Below are 21,976 nucleotides of genomic sequence, written 5' to 3' on the forward strand. Positions count from 1 at the left end.
TTCTCTCAGCAACTAGTATGTTGCAGGACCTCAGCTCGCAGAGAAATTCCACTGCTGCAGGACCTGCAATGTCAATGTAAATCTAGAGTCTCAAGACCTCCACTGTTGCAGGAGCTCCAGTGTTGTAGGATGTCCAATTTTGCAGGGCCATCACTGTCAAAGGACCTCCTCTGTCACAGCCTAGACCTTCAGACTTAACTGTAAAACTAGTGGCATTCAAGTAGCACCATGACAAGGTATTATCTTGTCTCAGACTCAATTACTTGCGTAGTGAAATGAAGTTAGAGTGGTCAAAAATCATCATCGTTACAAGCACTTTGATGTGCACTGTAGCAGGACATCCACTGTTCCAGTGTGGCTTCTGTCCCAGTACCTCCACTATCACTGGACCTCCAGTGTCATAGGACCTTCTCACTAACAGCGGCTGCATTGTCAGGACCCTCAATTTTCAGGACATCTACTGTCACAGTGTGTGTACTGTTGCTGGACTTTCATTGTCACTGCACCTAAACTGTCACAAGGTCATCCAATGTCACAGAGCAGTGTCTCAGCACCTCTACTCTCCCAGGACCCCACAGTCACAGGACCTCCAATAACTCAGGAAATCCAAGTTCCATTACCTCAACTGGCACAGCATGTCCACCCACTGATGTTGGACTTTCACTGTGGTAGCACCTCAACTATCACATGAAGCCCACTATTGAACGACCTCCACTTTTCAGGACATCTATTTCCTCTGAAACTAGAATTGGCAGGACCTCCTCTGTCACAGTACGTCTACTGTCGAAGCACTTCCACTATCACAGGACCTCTAGTGCTGCAAGGCTTTCACTATTATAGCATTTCTATTGTCGCCACACCTCTACTGGCTCTCCTACACCTGTACTGTCCCATCACCTCCTAGGTCAAAGATCCTGACTCGTGCATCAATTGAAGTTTTTCAAGACCTCCACTGTAGCAGCATATCCACTGTCCCAGCTGCTACTCCACTGTCAAAGGACCTGAAATGTCTTAGGAACTCCACTGTTACAGGACCTCAACTGATGAAGCACCTCAACTGTCACAGTACCTCCACTCTTGCAGTACCTCCAAAAACTCAGCCACTCCACTGTCACAAGTCTTCCAATTTGAAGGAACTCGACTGTTGCAGCACCTCCACAGTTGTCGAAGCACCATTGATATGGCACTTCCCCTGTCCTGGGACCTCCATAGCTTCTACTCTATATTCTGAGGACCTCAACTGTTGAAGCACATCCACTGTCCCAGGACCTCCATTGACAATGGACCTCATTGTGTCAGGAACACCACTTTTGCTTGGTCTGTCCCTATAACCTCTGGACTGGCACTAGCTGAGGACAGACTTTCTCCCTACTGAGGCATACCAGGAGAGTAGATTGGCTTCTGTGTTCTTATTGCCATTGTTCTTCTCAGTGAGGCTGATTATTTAGTGTATTCAGGCGACACTGGAGGCATGGATGCATGTTTCTCCAGTGTGGGTGTCATCTGGAGTGGCCTGAAGAGAGAAGGGCAGCACCAGGGGCTCTTATGTCTAATCATGGACCAGTTTATGGCCGCAGGGAAACAGAAAGCCATTGGAGGATGATGAGACCAGTGTGCTTAGGGTGGGGTAGCTTCCACACTCCCTTGAGCCCAAAGGGAATGAATCATTATCATCAAGGGTAGGGAATAACTGAACTCAATGTGTGAGCCTCTGTTGTTCAGCCTTGCACCTGGAGAACTTGCCAGGACAGTAAGCAACATGATCCCATGGGTTGATTATACATTGTAATATCTTAGGCTCTGGACTCAATATGTTCCATGTCGTCCACAATTACAGGGTCTTGTGTGATGGAGCTCAGTCCTCATAGGGATTTGAGAAAGCCTTCCGGTCTTCCTTTAACCAGCGGTACATCATCACATCAGTGGCTGTCATCATATATTTCATGTTGAGTATCATTAAGAGGCTAAGCAGGTTATCCATCTCTTCTAACACCCAACAGGTGGCAGAATACAATTGCCACAAGTCTTTTCAAATCTAGTATGAATACAGAGTAAAGATCTTAACTTTTTAAGTACCATGTAAAACTAAGGTCCAAATGTCATTTTGTGGACTATCATAAAGTTTGCTGGGCAAGAGTTCAGGAATTCCAAATGACAAAGCACTACAGTGCCAGTTCAGCATTGCCCTGGTTCAACTTGTGTTCTAAGGCGAAAGAAAGTCTATGATTTTAACTTACCCATTTATGTCCAACATAATCTTATATGGTTTGAGTTCCCTGTGTACTATACCGTGCTCATGGCATTAGCTCACAGTTGCTCTAATTTGCCTAAATATTTGCCTGACTTTATCCTCCTCTACCTTACCCCCATTTTCTGGTGTTTTCATAAAACTGTTGTCCTTCAATGAGCTCTTACTTGGGGAAATAAGATGCTGTTCAGGTGGTCGACCATCATCATTGTCTCTGCCTTGGTCATGAGTGGCTGGCACCATTGCTTCTTTAGAAGCAGTTTGATGGTCATGGGGCTGCCAGGGAGCTGATGGTGTGGTATTGGGACCTTGGCGTTGCTCCTGTGTCCCATGGTCCTTAAGGCTTTGTATTGACAGTGGAAGTATACCTCCTCAGAGATTCTGCTCAGGTCTAGGGTGTTGTAACTCCTCCTTACTATGTGTAAGCATTGTAGTTAAAAACTACAAATATTCCCTAGAAATAACTTAATAAGAATAGAATAAAAATGATGAAAAAGATGTAGTGAAATTACTATATGTGTTAACTCAAAATGAGCAAAATGTCTTGTGGATTGCTCTTTGTATTTTTGCTTTCCCAACAGGGTGGACCTGTAGTGCAATAGATCACATATTCAGATGATGTCAGGTGAAATAGTAATTAGCCAAATAAAGGTTACTTCCTCTGATTGGACAATGGAAGGAAAAGGTAGAGCAGAATGCATTGGAAAAGGGAGAGAAAGAAAAATAGAGATGGAGGATGTGGGCAAGAAGTAGATGGAGGAGGAAGAGGTTGAAAATGGAGCAGACCCCTGTGGCCTGGAGGAGCCACAAGTAGCTAGAGATTTCATAAATGGGCAATAGAGTGCTGTAGAGGTGTATTTGTCCAATCTAATCGCACACTTTGTCGTTATATTATTGAGTTTTCTGTTCCTTGCATGGGCGTTTTTGGTTTGGAGATTTACCCATGTAAATCTGGTTAGTATAAACCTCTGGTATTTTCATTTCAAATGACTAAGGCAAGTCCTGTGAGAGGAACTTTACCCAGCCTTCTGCAGGCCAGCCAGAGGGTGTGGGTGGGATGAGAAATGCAACAGCACTCCAGGCACTTCAGTTAAAATTTGTTTGGTTAAAGTAGCAAACTAACAGCAGGAACCAAGACAAGATGGCTGCATAGAACTAGCCATGTAGGGTGAACCTAACCACTGATACCAGAGCATAGAATGAATTAGCATGGGTTTAATTTAAAACTACATGCAATAGATGACGTCGAGTGTGGTAGTCAACAATTCACTAGGGAGTTAGGATTCTTGTCCTAGGGATGAGAGAATTAGATTCCTGAATGAGCAGAGATGAGTCAAGGGACTCCAGCACATGGGAATCTTAAACACAGGGATAGACAGACCCATATCAGGCTCTGAGTTCTCCTCCTGTAAAAAGAATCAGTATAGTGAATGGCTCCAGGCAGAGAGGGAAAGTAAAGGGTGCCTGCTTTTAATAAAGTTTGGTTTAGTTGTTGCTAATTTGGTTTAATTGGATAGAAGAGGACACAATTTTGGCCTCAGTCACCTGGGGAATTCCTCCTGAGGTTCAGAGCTAACTCAGGGAAAATGGGCCCAGATTATCTGGGAGCTCCTGCTGTGCAGGGAGAAGCTGAGCTAACAGAAAAACTACAACCTGCAAAGCAGACAACAGAGATTGGATGAGGATAAAATCCTCTAGGAAAGTCTCAGTGTCTCACAGGATGCTCCTGTTCTCTCAAAAGTGGGTTCAATATCCTGGCCTGGCAGATTAGAAAAGGCCGGAAAGTAAGGTTTCTACTGTGCTTGTTTGGTTTAGTTACTTTGTTGAGAAGTTAATTTTCAAAATGTGTGTGATTTTGAATTTTCTGGTTATTGTACTATTTTTCTGGGAAAGATGTCAAGCTAAAAATCTTTCTGGTTACTGGCTAAAGGACATGCTAGTTTGGGAGAAAGACCTTATGTTTCTGCTTATAGGAAAAGTAATTAGGCCCTGGACTCCTTCCAGAGTTCTCTGGATCAGAAAGGGCAGAGGGAGCCACCCTGAAGAACTAGAAAATTCTAGAGAACCAAACAAGAAAGGTAAAGATTCCTTATGCCATCCTTCACAAGGCATGAGCAAAGACTTATGATTGGTTATTATTAAATTTGGCTCATAAAAAGACTATCTTTTCACATGCTCAAACAAAGAGCAATTTCATCTTGAGTAGTCAAGGTATTTTATGTTAAACTGGTTCACAATCGGCTTAGCAATCGAGCCTTAGGATGCAGAGTAACAAGTGCATAGAAGTAGACATGGAGGCTGCGTGAAACTCTGATGCCTGTGTTTAGCCAGACTTAGTGCTGGGTTATTTTAAAATTGCATGTAGCATAATGTGCTTGAAATGAACTAAAATCAAAGTTAGAAAAATAGAATATATATCATGGAAAGATATCAGGGAAAAGGCTAAAAACAAAAATCCCAAGTAAAATCCAAACAAATAACCAACTTTATAATCTGTTCAGCAGAGTCATGAAGCTCTCTAGAAGGAGACAAGAGAGGATGCAGCTGTTGGGCTATCTCAGGCAAACTCTGCACCAGAGCACCTGTTCAAAGAGATTGGGGCATCATTCCTGTATCATGGATGTTTACTGGGAGAATTGAATGAATTAACAGCTGAGTTGTGGAATTCTATAGATCTATAAAATAATCCGCAGTGGATAATACAAAGTTATGAAATATCTTCCAGCTTCTTAATCAGAACTATAAATTTTCAATGTAGCCCATGGATGCTGAGGGTAACTGTGATTTCAAGGTCATTTCCAATCATCTATGTTAAGTTTTTTGACTCAAGGAAAGTGGCATTGCCATAGATGAAATCAGTTAAAGGCATATTTATTTCTGCTTTGCCAAGTAACTGGACAAAAGTCAGTTCAAAAAGTTGCCATTATTGAGTGTACTTTTTTCCTCTCAGTTACTTCATGTATTTTCTCACTTATTTAAATTTCCATACATCTATACAGTAAAATATGGTCTTATCAACCCTAACTTCTCTCCTCCAAATTCTAAAAGATTCCTCTCAGAATCCCCCTTTTGACTCTATAGCCCTGGTTAGTCTGGGACTGGCTGTGTAAATCAGATTAGTCTAGAACTCACAGAGGTCCACCTGAATCAGATCCTGGGTTAAAAGTCAGCACCACTAAACCACCCCTCTGTGTGTGTGTGTGTGTGTGTGTGTGTGTGTGTGTGTGTGTGTGTGTGTGTGTACAGAAATACACATAAACACATTTTTTGTATCTTATTAAGCCCTGTTAGACCTGGTCAGGCTTGCATACTGTGTGTACAGCTGTTCACTGGGAGTCGTACCAATGGCCTTCCCCCAAGGAAGAATGAATTTCTATCAGCTGCTGTTAACTGCAGCTCCTCATTTGATGCAAGGGCTTATAATTTCTTCTCCCACCCATGCATGATGTGCAGACAAATGCCACATCTGTCACTTTACTCGGTTAACATGTACTAATAAAATGTGGTGTTTTCAAATTTATATGTATATATATATATGTATATATATATGTATGTCTATATATTGTGCCTGTATAATGACACATCGTATATACTCGTAGTGGCTATTCCTGGTTGTGAACTTGACTATAAGTGGAATGAACTACAACCCAGAATTGTAAAGCTCACCTTTGATCCTGATGTTGAGGCTGGGAGATACAAGTTTCTGAACTACATCTTGGCATGGAGATCATGAGGCAAAGTGGCTAGGAATCTCAGGAGTTTCAGGCAAGGAGGTCTCTGAGTTCAAGGTCACCTGGGACAAAGCAAGTCCCAGATCCAGCTGTGGTGGTACGCACCTTTAACCTGGGACGCACCTTCTGCTGGGGATTTACATGAGGACATTGGAAGAAGGAAGAGTCTCTCTTTTTCACCTGCCTGTCTGCCTGCCTTGTGGGACTGAGCCACTGCTAGATCCTTGGACTCCCATTCATACCTGCTGCTGATCATGGTTGGGGAGTTGGACTACAGACTGCAAGTCATCAACAAATTGTCTCTCTGTACAGAGATTACCCATAAGTTCTGTGACTCTAAAGAACCCTATATAAGACAATTCTCTTTTATAATATATAATTTCTATTTATATATTAATGTACAATGTAATTTATTATTTTATTCATAATTTTATTACATACATCCATATATTTATATGTAAATAAAACACAGGTTGTATGCCTATGAAACAGTAACACACTGCATACTTGATGACTGCTGCCTTGTCCCTACTCCCTACTGCAGGGGAGAAAATGGACCAGTCTCACCAATGAAAAAGGTAAACTAAAATGTTAACTACTGGGTGGAAATACAGATGGTGTGCATATAAAATAACATCTTCTTGATTCCTTCTTTAGAAATTTTTCTTCATTTCTTGAAGTCACTTTTTATGATACATTATTATATGATATACTATCTCACAGTTATTAAGGTAAGTTATTTTTATTGTTAGTACAACAGTATACACATAATGTTTGCTAATTCCAGTAATGTCCGGGTAAGGCTTCATGCACATGACTGCATTGTATAATATTTCCCTATGTGATCCAAAAACTCTTTTGTTGTTATATTATGATCTCTAAGCAGAATATTGATGATCCTGAAATTATATACCATACCTAAGATTTTTCTCAAACATTTCATTAGCTTTCCATAGAATGCTATTGTAAGTGCATTTGACTGTTCAGTTCCAGGGTATGAATTCCAGTAGAGTACTTTCTGGATAATATTTCCTTACAAAATGCTGTTAACTGCTTCCTCCAAGAAGTTAATTTCTTGTTTTAAAATTTATAAATTATGTGTAAATGGAAGATAGAGAAGGCAGATGCTGGATTATTTAGTACCAAGCTGGTTTTCTGTCCTGATGTGGGTAAGGGCTGGTCACTTGTTATGTTTCTCATTCCTTTAGATTTGTAGCTGTTTTAGACTTTATAAATAATCATTTTGAGTATTCCAAGTCCATAGGCATTTTCTGACCCAATTGTCCATTTTACAGGAGTATTTTTCTTAGAAGTTTGGAACCATAAAATAGAAATTTTCCTAACTAGTCAAGATTCCAGGGTATATGTGGGTAGGATTTTGCTCATTTCCTGCTGTGTGATTTCATTGTGCTGTTCTGACCTTGTTTTTGCATAGGGTGCTGGCCGGTATAAACTGGAAATGTATGTTAAGTCGTTGTCCAAGGCAGTGTTGCAGATGTGGCCAGTATTTGTTTTAAAGGAATCAGTGAAGGGCATTCTGCACTCGAGCTTTGTGAAAAAGTGTGCAGATGTTCATGGCTGTGGATGCTGTGTAGTGTGAAGAACACTGCAGTTCATTGAATATGGTGTGAGGAATGCTGCTGTGCACTGACTGTGTGGTGTGAGGAATGCTGCTGTGCACTGACTGTGTGGTGTGAGGAATGCTGCTGTGTACTGACTGTGTGGTGTGAGGGATGCTGCTGTGCACTGACTGTGTGGTGTGAGGAATGCTGCTGTGCACTGACTGTGTGGTGTGAGGGATGCTGCTGTGCACTGACTGTGTGGTGTGAGGAATGCTGCTGTGTACTGACTGTGTGGTGTGAGGGATGCTGCTGTGCACTGACTGTGTGGTGTGAGGAATGCTGCTGTGCATTGATGCTGCCTTTTTTCCCCACTGTTTTTTTTTATTAACTTGAGTATTTCTTATTTACATTTCGAGTGTTATTCCCTTTCCCGGTTTCCGGGCAAACATCCCCCTCCCTCCTCCCCTTCTTTATTGGCGTTCCCCTCCGCATCCTCCCCACATTGCCACCCTCCCCCCAACAATCTAGTTCACTGGGGGTTCAGTCTTAGCAGGACACAGGGCTTCCCCTTCCACTGGTGCTCTTACTAGTTTATTCATTGCTACCTATGAGGTCAGAGTCCAGGGTCAGTCCATGTATAGTATTTAGGTAGTGGCTTAGTCCCTGGAAGCTCTAGTTGCTTGGCATTGTTGTTCATATGGGGTCTCGAGCCACTTCAAGCTCTTCCAATTCTTTCTCTGATTCCTTCAACGGGGGTCCTATTCTCAGTTCAGTGGTTTGCTGCTGGCATTCGCCTCTGTGTTTGCTGTATTCTGGCTGTGTCTCTCAGGAGCGATCTACATCTGGCTGTCAGCCTGCACTTATTTGCTTCATCCATCTTGTCTAATTGGATGGCTGTATATGTATGGGCCACATGTGGGGCAGGCTCTGAATGGGTGTTCCTTCTGTGTCTGTTTAATCTTTGTCTCTCTATTCCCTGTCAAGTGTATTCTTGTTCCCCTTTTAAAGAAGGAGTGAAGCATTCACATTTTGATCATCTGTCTTGAGTTTCATTTGTTCTAGGCATCTAGGGTAATTCAAGCATTTGGGCTAATAGCCACTTCTCAGTGAGTGCATACCATGTGTGTTTTTCTGTGATTGGGTTACCTCACTCAGGATGATATTTTCCAGTTCCAACCATTTGCCTACGAATTTCATAAAGTCATTGTTTTTGATAGCTGAGTGATATTCCATTGTGTAGATGTACCACATTTTCTGTATCCATTCCTCTGTTGAAGGGCATCTGGGTTCTTTCCAGCTTCTGGCTATTATAAATAAAGGCTGCGATGAACATAGTGGAGCACGTGTCTTTTTTATATGTTGGGGCATTTTTGGGGTATATGCCCAAGAGAGGTATAGCTGGATCCTCAGGCAGTTCAATGTCCAATTTTCTGAGGAACCTCCAGACTGATTTCCAGAATGATTGTACCAGTGTGCAATCCCACCAACAATGGAGGAGTGTTCCTCTTTCTCCACATCCTCGCCAGCATCTGCTGTCACCTGAGATTTTGATCTTAGCCATTCTCACTGGTGTGAGGTGAAATCTCAGGGTTGTTTTGATTTGCATTTCCCTTATGACTAAAATGTTGAACATTTCTTTAGGTGTTTCTCAGCCATTCGGCATTCCTCAACTGTGAATTCTTTGTTTAGCTCTGAACCCCATTTTTAATAGGGTTATTTGTCTCCCTGCGGTCTAATTTCTTGAGTTCTTTGTATATTTTGGATATAAGGCCTCTATCTGTTGTAGGATTGGTAAAGATCTTTTCCCAATCTGTTGGTTGCCGTTTTGTCCTAACCACAGTGTCCTTTGCCTTACAGAAGCTTTGCAGTTTTATGAGATCCCATTTGTCTATTCTTGATCTTAGAGCATAAGCCATTGGTGTTTTGTTCAGGAAATTTTTTCCAGTGCCCATGTGTTCCAGATGCTTCCCTAGTTTTTCTTCTATTAGTTTGAGTGTATCTGGTTTGATATGGAGGTCCTTGATCCACTTGGACTTAAGCTTTGTACAGGGTGATAAGCATGGATCGATCTGCATTCTTCTACATGTTGACCTCCAGTTGAACCAGCACCATTTGCTGGAAATGCTATCTTTTTTCCATTTGATGGTTTTGGCTCCCTTGTCAAAAATCAAGTGCCCATAGGTGTGTGGGTTTTTTTCTGGGTCTTCAAATCTGTTCCATTGGTGTATCTGTCTGTCTCTGTACCAATACCATGCAGTTTTTATCACTATTGCTCTGTAATACTGCTTGAGTTCAGGGATAGTGATTCCCCCTGAAGTCCTTTCATTGTTGAGGATAGTTTTAGCTATCCTGGGTTTTTTGTTATTCCAGATGAATTTGAAAATTGTTCTGTCTAACTTTTTGAAGAATTGTATTGGTATTTTGATGGGGATTGCATTGCATCTGTAGATCGCTTTTGGTAAAATGGCAATTTTTACTATATTAGTCCTGCCAATCCGTGAGCATGGGAGATCTTTCCATCTTCTGTGGTCTTCTTCAATTTCTTTCTTCAGAGTCTTGAAGTTCTTATTGTACAAATCTTTTACTTGCTTGGTTAAAGTCACACCGAGATACTTTGGTATTTGGGTCTATTAAGAAGGGTGGTATTTCCCTAATTTCTTTCTCAGCTTGTTTCTCTTTTGTGTAGAGGAAGGCTACTGATTTGAGTTAATTTTATACCCAGCCGCTTTGCTGAAGTTGTTTATCAGCTTTAGTAGTTCTCTGGTGGAACTTTTGGTATCACTTAAATATACTATCATATCATCTGCAAATAGTGATATTTTGACTTCTTCTTTTCTGACATGTATCCCCTTGACCTACTTTTGTTGTCTGATTGCTCTGGCTAGAATTTCAAGAACTATATTGAATAAATAGGGAGAGAGTGGGCAGCCTTGTCTAGTCCCTGATTTTAGTGGGGTTGCTTCAAGTTTCTCTCCATTTAGTTTAATGTTAGCAACTGGTTTGCTGTATATGGCTTTTACTATGTTTAGGTATGGGCCTTGAATTCCTATTCTTTCCAGGACTTTTATCATGAAGGGGTGTTGAATTTTGTCAAATGCTTTCTCAGCATCTAATGAAATGATCATGTGGTTTTGTTCTTTCAGTTTGTTTATATAATGGATCACGTTGATGGTTTTCCGTATATTAAACCATCCCTGCATGCCTGGGATGAAGCCTACTTGATCATGGTGGATGATTGTTTTGATGTGCTCTTGGATTCGGTTTGCCAGAATTTTATTGAGTATTATTGCGTCGATATTCATAATGGAAATTGGTCTGAAATTCTCTTTCTTTGTTGTGTCTTTGTGTGGTTTAGGTATAAGAGTAATTGTGGCTTCATAGAAGGAATTCGGTAGTGATCCATCTGTTTCAATTTTGTGGAATAGTTTGGATAATATTGGTATGAGGTCTTCTATGAAGGTCTGATAGATTTCTGCACTAAACCCGTCTGGACCTGGGCTCTTTTTGGTTGGGAGACCTTTAATGACTGCTTCTATTTCCTTAGGCGTTATGGGGTTGTTTAACTGGTTTATCTGTTCCTGATTTAATTTCGGTACCTGGTATCTGTCTAGGAAATTGTTCATTTCCTGCAGATTTTCAAGTTTTGTTGAATATAGGCTTTTATAATAAGATCTGATGATTTTTATAATTTCCTCTATATCTCTAGTTATGTCTCCCTTTTCATTTCTGATTTTGTTAATTTGGACACACTCTCTGTGTCTTCTCGTTAGTCTGGCTAAGGGTTTATCTATCTTGCTGATTTTCTCAAAGAACCAACTTTTGGTTCTGTTGATTCTTTCTATGGTTGATTTCAGCTCTGAGCTTGATTATTTCCTCCCTTCTACTCCTCCTGGGTGTATTTGCATCTTTTTGTGCTAGAGCTTTTAGGTGTGCTGTCAAGCTGCTGACATATGCTCTTTCCTGTTTCTTTCTGCAGGCACTCAGCGCTATGAGTTTTCCTCTATAGCACAGCTTTCATTGTGTCCCATACGTTTGGGTATGTTGTACCTTCATTTTCATTAAATTCTAAAAAGTCTTTAATTTCTGTCTTTATTTCTTCCTTGACCAGGTTATCATTGAGTAAAGCATTGTTCAATTTCCACGTATATGTGGGCATTCTTCCTTTATTGTTATTGAAGACCAGTTTTAGGCCGTGGTGGTCCGATAGCACGCATGGAATTATTTCTATCTTTCTGTACCTGTTGACGTCCGTTTTTTGACCAATTATATGGTCAGTTTTGGAGGAAGTGCCATGAGGAGCTGAGAAGAAAGTATATCCTTTTGCTTTAGGATAGAATGTTCTATAAATATCTGTTAAGTCCATTTGGCTCATGACTTCTCTTAGTCTGTCTACGTCTCTGTTTAATTTCTGTTTCCATGATCTGTCCATTGATGAGAGTGGGGGTGTTGAAATCTCCTATTATTGTGTGAGGTGCAATGTGTGTTTTGAGCTTTAGTAAGGTTTCTTTTACGTATGTAGGTGCCCTTGTATTTGGGGCCCAGATATTTAGGATTGAGAGTTCATCCTGGTGAATTTTTCCTTTGATGAATATGAAGTGTCCTTTTTTATCTTTTTTGAAGACTTTTAGTTGAAAATTGATTGTATGTGATATTAGAATGGCTACGCCAGCTTGCTTCTTCTGACCATTTGCTTGGAAAGTTGTTTTCCAGCCTTTCACTCTGAGGTAGTGTCTGTCTTTGTCTCTGAGGTGTGTTTCCTGTAGGCAGCAGAATGCAGGGTCCTCGTTGCGTATCCAGGTTGTTAATCTATGCCTTTTTATTGGGGAGTTGAGGCCACTGATGTTGAGAGATATTAATGAATAGTGATTATTGCTTCCTGTTATATTTATATTTGGATATGAGGTTATGTTTTTGTGCTTTTCTTCTCTTTGTTTTGTTGCCAAGACGATTAGTTTCTTGCTTCTTCTAGGGTATAGCTTGCCTCCTTATGTTGGGCTTTACCATTTATTATCCTTTGTAGTGCTGGATTTGTAGAAAGATATTGTGTAAATTTGTTTTTGTCCTGGAATATCTTGGTTTCTCCATCTATGTTAAGTGGGAGTTTTGCAGGATACAGTAACCTGGGTTGACATTTGTGTTCTCTTAGGGTCTGTATGACATCTGTCCAGGATCTTCTGGCTTTCATAGTTTCTGGTGAAAAGTCTGGTGTGATTCTGATAGGTCTGCCTTTATATGTTACTTGACCTTTTTCCCTTACTGCTTTTACTATTCTTTCTTTATTTTGTGTGTTTGGTGTTTTGACTATTATGTGACGGGAGGTGTTTCTTTTCTGGTCCAATCCATTTGGAGTTCTGTAGGCTTCTTGTATGCCTATGGGTATCTGTTTAGGTTAGGGAAGTTTTCTTATATGATTTTGTTGAAGATATTTACTGGTCCTTTGTGCTGGGAGTCTTCACTCTCTTCTATACCTATTGTCCTTAGGTTTGATCTTCTCATTGAGTCCTGGACCAATGTTTTGGACCAGTAGCTTTTTCCGCTTTACATTATCTTTGACAGTTGAGTCAATGATTTCTATGGAATCTTCTGCTCCTGAGATTCTCTCTTCCATCTCTTGTATTCTGTTGGTGAAGCTCGTATCTACAGCTCCTTGTCTCTTCTTTTGGTTTTCTATATCCAGGGTTGTTTCCATGTGTTGTTTCTTGATTGCTTCTATTTCCATTTTTAATTCCTTCAACTGTTTGATTGTGTTTTCCTGGAATTCTTTCAGGGATTTTTGTGACTCCTCTCTATGGGCTTCCACTTGTTTATTTATATTTTCCTGGAATTCTTTCAGGGATTTTTGCGATTCCTCTCTGTAGGCTTCTACTTGTTTATTAATGTTTTCCTGTGTTTCTCTAAGGGAGTTCTTCACGTCTTTCTTGAAGTCCTCCAGCATCATGATCAAATATGATTTTGAAACTAGATCTTGTTTTTCTGGTGTGTTTGGATATTCCATGTTTGTTTTGATGGGAGAATTGGGCTCCGATGGTGCCATGTAGTCTTGGTTTCTGTTGCTTGGGTTCCTGTGCTTGCCTTCGCCATCAGTTTGTCTCTAGTGTTACTTTGTTCTGCTATTTCTGACAGTGGCTAGACTGTCCTATAAGCCTGTGTGTCAGGAGTGCTGTAGACCTGTTTTCCTGTTTTCTTTCAGCCAGTTATGGGGACAGAGTGTTCTGCCTTCGGGCGTGTAGTTTTTCCTATCTATAGGTCTTCAGCTGTTCCTGTGGGCCTGTGTCTGGAGTTCACCAGGCAGGTCACTTGCAGCAGAAAAGTTGGTCTTACCTGTGGTCCTGGGGCTCAAGTTTGCTCGTGGGGTGTTGCTTATGAGCTCTCTGCGGCGGCAGCAACCAGGAAGATCTGCGCTGCCCTTTCCGGGAGCTTCCGTGCACCAGGGTTCCAGATGGAGTTTGGTGTTTTCCTCTGGCGTCAGAGATATGTGCAGAGTGCAGTCTCTTCTGGTTTCCCAGGCATGTCTGCCTCTCTGAAGGTTTAGCTCTCCCTCCCACGGGATTTGGGTGCAGAGAACTGTTTATCCGGTCTGTCCATTCAGGTTCTGGTGGTGTCTCAGACGCAGCGGTCCTGCTGAAACTGGGCCCTCCTCTGCGGGAACCCAGAGGCCTTAAACAGTTTCCTATTGGGCCAGGGATGTGGGCAGGGGTGAGCAGTGTTGGTGGTCTCTTCTGCTCTGCAGCCTCAGGAGTGCCCACCTGACCAGGCAGTGAGATCCCTCTCCCACGGGGTTTGGGAGCAGAGAGCTGCTGCGTTTCGGGATCTGCGGGTTTGGGACTCTCGGTAAACCCCGGAAGTGCCTGGTCCTAGAGGATTTTTGCCTCTCTGTGTCCTGAGTTCACCAGGCAGGTCTCTTGCAGCAGAAAAGTTGGTCTTACCTGTGGTCCCGAGGCTCAAGTTTGCTCGTGGGGTGCTGCCTATGAGCTCTCCGCAGCGGCAGCAACCAGTGACACTGCCTTTTTTCTTTTCTCCCTACACCCTTATGGTGGCTCAGGTTGGAAAACTAGGTGCCCATGACCAACTCCTCATTGTGGATGAATTTAGTCTGGTTGGACTTTCTCAGGAAAGGTATGACTAATTGGTCACTTAAACGCGTCAACTAATTGGTTAGTTTTAGTGTACTGAAGTGATAGTTTGCATTTAATTTTGAAATTTGAATTCAAAAAGAAGTGATGTAAAAGCTCTTTGTGAAGGTAAAAGCTCACCTTCACTATAACCCTATTTCTTAGAGTACATGAATCTCATTTTGGGTTCACTCATAAGAATGTATATTAGTATAGAACATTTTATTAAATAATTATATAAATATGTACACATATACTTAGAGCTTGTAAAATCTTTAAATATCTTAATGTTAATGTTATAGAATAGAATATATTTACCTGTTTTATAATTAATTATCATAAGTGATGTGGACAGGACATAATCTTCTGAAAGTCTGGTTCATTTCCCCAAACAGCAACCAGGCTGAGGAACCTAAGCACAAGTATTCTGAACATAGACTCTACTGTGACAGTGACCGCTGTTTCTTTATATTTTCTTCCTAGGGCAGCAGAACTCATGACTACAACCAGTTCCATGGTTACACTGGAAGTTGCAAATCAAGGCATCCTCTCTCACTGCCTGTCCACCTGTCTTACCCAGCCATTGTCCTCCATGGTGCAGAGAGGTAAGAGCTAGTGACTCAAGCCAGGTTAGCCAACATATAGTAATCCTGTATTGAGATATGGCTCCTCCTAAAAGTTATCAAAATCTGGGGCTGGAAAGATGGTTCAGTATTTTACAACACCAGTGTTAGCTCACAACTGCCTAAAACTCTAATTTCGGGGGATTTGAAACCTTCTTCTAAGTTCTTTGGACACCAGTCAAGCATTCATGTGCACACATGCTGGGCAAACACTCATACACATAAATTATTTTTATAAAGTGAGACCCTAAAAGTCCCATGTAGTAGCTCCTACCACAGCTGTTGCTCAGCTTTTCAAGGAAGAAGTTAGTTGAGACTGAGTTCATGATGCTGAGAAATACTTCTGGATCATGATACAGATCAGATCTGATGGTACGGTTTACTAGATATATTCACAGTCTGTTAGGTGCAGTATTGTGAATCCACTTCTGACCCTGACTCAGCTTTTATTTTTACTTTTTATTTTTTCAGTATTATTTTTATTACGCTACTCAAGTAAATTAATACTAAATTAATGAATCTGGGAAAATGAGAATTAGTTTAAATGAGTAAATAAGAAAATGTGAAATGTTTTTTATTGAAAGCATAGTGTCAAAATTATAGTTTTTAGCACGGCATTTAAAATACATGCTTTTTAGAAAACCATTTATTTATTTCCTTTACAATCCTGTCTTCCCAGTAACCCACTGTACAAATCTTCCCTCCATCACACTTTTCCTGAAATGGCAAAGCTTGTTTCGGGGTGTCAACCCCCATGAATGCTTTTTAAAAGATTGTAAAACAGATACCTGAGGAAAAAGTATGCCTTTTATGCAGTTTTAAGCATCTGATTGTTTACTTCTTTACATTTCACAAGAACAGACCCCTCTACCTAGACCTGAAGTTAGGAGCTAAATTTCAGGAGTGACAATGCCACAAACAGCATGCATCAGTGTATAGAAACAATCTTTTTATTCCTTTGTAGACACAGGAACAGCTGGCTACTTGGCCAGTGAGCCATAAAGCAGTGTCAGGTCTGGTTATATAACCATTCCCCAGTTTTTGTTACCTCTTCTGTGAGGAAGAAACATGCATGAAATTTTGCTAATATCTCTGGTGAGTCCCTGAAGTAGTATAGCTTCCTCTTTTCTTTTCTCAGCCTCTTACCCCTTCCAAGGAAGAGCTTCAGGAAGTTTTACCTACTTGAGCTCCACTGAGTAGAGGCTGGCAAGGGTCTCTAGTGTGACAGTGATATGTGGATCCAGAGGTCCTCAGTGGAATCTAGCACATGCAGCCAGGAGCACCTGAACCCTTCCTCCAAGTCAGTTGCCCCTGCTTCCACTCTGACCAAGAGTGGTCCTGGCCATTGGGAAACCCCAGCAGAGGTGCTGCCCACCCCTGTGACTGTCTCCCAGCCCATGTGAACAGACCTCCGTCCACCACCTCCTCTACCACAGGTCCACTACACCAGATATTGGTGGCATTTCAGTGGATTTGCCACTCCCCCCTCCTTCTGCAAACAAGGCAGCATCCCAGTCTGCACAGGTGGCTGGGAAAAAAGAGTGAGGAGCAGCAGTGGTGGTCTGAGATATAGAAGGCCTGTCTGGACAAGGAAGCAGAGAGGAAGCACAGGGAGCAGGAGAGGGAAGGGCGACAGATGCACTCTCATTCCCTGAACTTGCTTCCTTCTCATCTTTGACCACACCGACCAAACCAGGAAAACCTTCCACACTGCATAGGCCCCAAGAAACAGTCATTCTGGTGTTGTAGTCCCCGCAGCAGCCCCCCACTATTGAGCACAGGGATCTGCAGTTCATAACTATCAGAAAAGAGGTGCTGTCCTCTGGGGAGTCTGTCTCCAGACCCATAAAAATAAGATGTCAGGAAGAAGCTGCAGAAGCAACAGCAAATGCACCTTGTGGATATGCTAAGCAAGGAGATCCATGAGTTGCAAAACAAGTGGGATGGTAGTGCAGAGGAGACTGACTGCCTGTGGAAGAATATGCTGGAGTGGCAGTTCCAGAAGAGACTTCAGGCCATATTTCTTGCGTTTCTCCCAGGTTCATTTCATAAAACTGTTCAAGAAGCACAACATTTGATGTTTCCATAGTAGAAATTTATAACAACAATGTTTTTGCCCTTCTGGCCTTAGACAGTTCTACAGTGGTGTCTATGGTTAAGTGCCAGGCAGTGAGAACCCAGGAGTGACATTCAGAGGTACAAAGAATGACCAGCAGGTGAGGTGCTCCTGGGGACCAGTGTCCTGAATCCAGGTCCTCAACCTTACAGCTGCCCACTCCAGCTGTGCCTGGGATGGAGCCAGTGCTACCAACCTAGGAAGCAGCTCAGGGAGTGTGCTTAGTATGTGCCCCATTGCTTCAGTGCATGACAAGGTTAATCTGCAGGAGTAGCAAGGATTTTAGCCAGCTCGCGTTCTGTATCTGAGGAAGAACATGTCTTTAAGAACATCAAGATGCTCACCTCTAGCACATATCAGCTTTATATATCAAAGATATCATAATAAAGCTGTTTAAAACATAAAAAGTTATAAGGTAGCTCAAGGGTAGGATTACTGACCCTGAGTATTATATCTAATTACACACACACACACACACACACACACACACACACACACACAGAAAGAGCTACAAAAGTTGGAAAAATAAACGAATCTTAAAAATATATAAATAAATGTATAATTATTAAAATCTATATGAGAGTCAATGTTTATCACCCAGCATTGAGGAAGGGGCTTAGAGAAATGAATTATCCCCCTCCAACCTCAAAAAAACATACGCACACACACAATCAATGACATGTGTAATTATACCAGGAAATACCCGTATTTTATAGAATGCCATAATCGAAAGTAAGAACCATCTTTTTTGTTAAGGGTTGCCAATACATTCTTTTTCCAAGGTGTTTGCAGCTGTGCCAGTCTTGTTCATTATGGGATGGAAGAGGGTCCTGACCTTTGAGCCTAGAGGTGAGCAGGGGATCTTTGCTCCATTCTGAGACTGAGAAAGGCAGGATGCCCACTCAAGGGTCCATAGCAGGGAAGGTTTTCAAGCTATGGATAGTCCTGGAAAAGCCTATACCAGGCACACAGTTAGCAGTGATGTGTTTGCAGGGAGTCCAAGGAACCAGCTTTGTACTGATGCAGGTGAGCAAGCATTTATCATCCACCTCCCACTCTGACAGCAATGAGAGTATTGCTTAAGTTTTATTTCATAGATATGATCCCTGACCAAAATACCAAAAACTCCACCCCAAAAACTGCACCCTTAATGATGTAGCAAATAGAATAGTGGATGCTAGGCCAGGAACCTTTGACTCTTCTAATACCATTGTGTATTTCCGAGCAAGGAAGGAGAGGTATCAATGCACAGCAGTCTGTTTCCCCACGAGTACTCTACCACTGAGTTAGTAGCCTTAGCCCTCCTCACCTCTAGAAAAAGGGTGTCACTAAGTTGTCCAAGCTGATCTTAAACTCATGATGTAGACCAGGCTAGCCTTGAAGTTCTGATCCCCCTACCTACTGTGTGTCTTGAGTGTCTGGTATTACAGGCCCGTTTCTCTATGGATTAGTAGCCCATGGAAGAGTCCATGATCCCATGACCCTCTAGTTCTCACCCTGTGGAGCTATTGGCCTAAGGGGGAGATGGAGTCCATCTGAAGGGATGGGTCAACAAGACAACTCTGTAGAGTGGGGAACTCATCATTCATATTGGGTCCCTGCTGGGAAGAGGAGAAATCAAGAGGAGGGAGGAGATTGGTGTTGGGGAATCCTCCTCTTCCTCCTCTCTCTCCTCCTCCTCCTCCTTCTGCTGCTAATGCTGCTGGTGCTATTGCTGTTTCTCCTGTTGGTGCTGTAGCTTCTGCTGGTGTCTTTTCATTGGCCATGTGTCTGAAATCACCTCCTGTTTATTCTCAGGACATGACAGAATTTCAAGATGGCACTGTGAGAGAAAAAAAGTCAATTTATTCTAAGCAAAAATCTTATGCGGTAGAATACTTAGATTACCATTTGGAGCTTTGATTGCCTTATTATTTTATTAAATCTTCTCTTCTACTTCTCAGTTAAGATTTTTGAAAGAAATCATTTAGAAATGTTACATATATATATATATATATATATATATATATATATATATGAATTGCTAGGTCTTAGGAATGAAAAAATCAGTATGCAAAACAATATGCATGCATGCAGGATTCTGACCATCAACAATAACCCACAAACTAGGTTGTTGATACTTATTCAGTGACAAACCTTGTTATTAATTTTAAGGCTTACTGGAGTGGGATGTTACATTTGAAAACATAAGACTCTGTTCTGCAGCACTTGTGATTGATGACCACATGTGCTAGAACCAGTAGCCCATGGATGAGTCCATGAGCCCATGAATCTCTAGTCCTCACCCTGTGGGAGCTATTGGCCTAAGGGGGAGCTGGAGTCCATCTGAAGGGATGGGTCAACAAGAAAACTCTGTAGAGTGGGGAATTCATATTGAGTCCCTGCTGGGAAGAGGAGAAATCAAGAAGAGGGAGAAGGCTTGGTGTTGGGGAAACCTCACAAAAGAACTTAGAGAAGATACAAGGTAAGAATTGTGGGGAAAATGGAAACCAGAGACAAGAGGAAGGACCAGCATAGAACAAACTAGAAAGGACAAAGCACGAAGGTACCTGGGCTGTGCCTGCTGCTTGTTATCTGGACTCTCACTGTGGCTCATTTCTGGGGTGAGATTCTGTTCTGCCCCAGGCGAGGTTTCTTTCTCCTTGGCAAGCAGCAACAAAGCTTTATCAGGGCATTTGCTATATTCCTGGTCCACCCCTTAAAACCTCTGTGCCGGACCCTGCTGGAGATGGGCTTATCCTCTAATGGGGCTCTGTGGGAGAGTAGATTATCTTCTTTTATTTCCTTGTTGCTACTCTTCTCACTGAAGATGCTTGTTGTTTGAATGTATGGGACACTCATGGCACATTTGTGATAGTGGTCCTGTGTAGGTGTCATCGGTAGTGGCCTGAGAAGACCAGCCACAGTGGACCTTCTTCCTCCTTTTGGATGAACCTTCTGGCAATAATGAGATACGTGACCTTGGGAGAATGACACCTGCAAGGTGCCTAGGACTGGCAGGCTTCCACTCCTCTTTCTTTGTAATCTAAAAGCAGCAGCAGGGTCAAGGCTAGGAAATGGGGCTGCAATGGGACTCACTTGCTGTGCCTGGGCTGTGCAGCCATACCCCGGGAGAGCCTGCTGTTGTAGGAAGTAATAAGTTGCCATTTCCTCATTATATTTTCTTTTTATTAGGGAGTATTTTATTACAGAGCCTTGAAATCCCATGCATTTCATCGCACCCAAAATTTCAGGGTCTGGCCTGAGGGGAAGCAGTTCTTCACAACGACCTGTGAACCCCTTCCCGTGTTCTTTGAACCAGGCGTGTTTCATCACCTCGCTGGCTGTTGGTCTATACATTGGATTTACTGTTAGTAATTGACTAAGGAGGTTCTCCAGTTCTTCTGAAACCCCACAGGGGGCAGGATACACCCCTGCAACAACTTGTTTTTGTAATTCTTGGATGATCACAGAATCAAATGGGAGCTTTCCCACTACCATATAATAAAAGACCACTCCTATTGTCCACATATCATTCTTCGTCCCGTCATACAGAAGTCCAAGGAAGCGTTCCGGGGAACCAAAAGAATATGCACCGCAGTGCTGGTTTAGCATTTGTCCAGGTTGTGTTTCGGTGCTAAGCCCAAAGTCGATGACTTTGACCTTTTTGTTTTTATCAATCATTATATTGTCCACTTTCAGGTCTCGGTGAACAATCCCCTTTCCATGGCAGTAGCTCACTGCTGACAATATCTGTTCAAATATTTGCCGGGCCTCATCCTCCTCTATGTGCCCTGACTCTCTGATGTACTGGTAGAGTTGTTGGCCTTCCACCAGCTCCATTATGATTTATATTCTAGTTTTGTTTTCAATGACTTGTAAGAGAGAAACAATGTTGGGGTGGTTGATCTTTCTCATTATGTTTTCTTCTGTCATGGCTGGCCGGAACCACTGCTTGTTCTTTCGGAGAACTTTGACCGCCACTGGGGTTCCTGTGAGCTGGTGGTGGGCCAGGAGGACCTTGGCATGGCTTCCTTTTCCAATAGTCTTCAATACTTTATATTGGGAATGAAAGGTTCCCTCCTGAGAGATACTGGGATCGGAAATAGAAGGTGGTAACTCCTCCTCAGTCTCTGTAGGCATTTTATCAGTACTAATGCTACCTAAAAATAACAAACAAATGGAATCAAATAATGAAAAAGATGGATCAATTCAGGAACTAAAATTACACATGTGGAACCTAAAAGAAACAAATGAAACAAAAAGAAAAAAATAATAACAAAGAAAAGACTAGACTAGAAAAATAGAGTAAAATTATGAACAGGGGGAAATATGAATAATCATAAGTAAAAGCCACCCAAATAACCATCCCCAAAAGAGAAAGCCAAGAGCACACAAATACTAAATGTAATAAAAATAAAAATCGTTATACTATAATAGGATTGGGCGGCCAAAGCTGATCAATACTGTGAATGGATTGTTTGAAGAAAAAGGTCAGATGAAAGAAATGAGAGGAGAAAGACTGAGTATAAGACAAAACAAACAAATGTAAAAAGCCAACACTTAAGGGAAAACTCCATTGAATTTCAGGACCTAGTGATCCAC

The 21,976-nt window shown here is 41.9% G+C and overlaps 1 pseudogene; it reads right to left on the minus strand.

Annotated features, from left to right (window-relative positions):
* Window positions 1-18,958: 18,958 nt before the first annotated feature.
* LOC148007119 (sperm motility kinase Y pseudogene) lies at window positions 18,959-21,396 on the minus strand (annotated as a pseudogene).
* Window positions 21,397-21,976: the final 580 nt, after the last annotated feature.

This window comes from Rattus norvegicus, chromosome 1 (assembly GCF_021556685.1).
Source record: "Rattus norvegicus strain SHRSP/BbbUtx chromosome 1, alternate assembly SHRSP_T2T, whole genome shotgun sequence".
NCBI classification, from domain to species: domain Eukaryota; kingdom Metazoa; phylum Chordata; class Mammalia; order Rodentia; family Muridae; genus Rattus; species Rattus norvegicus.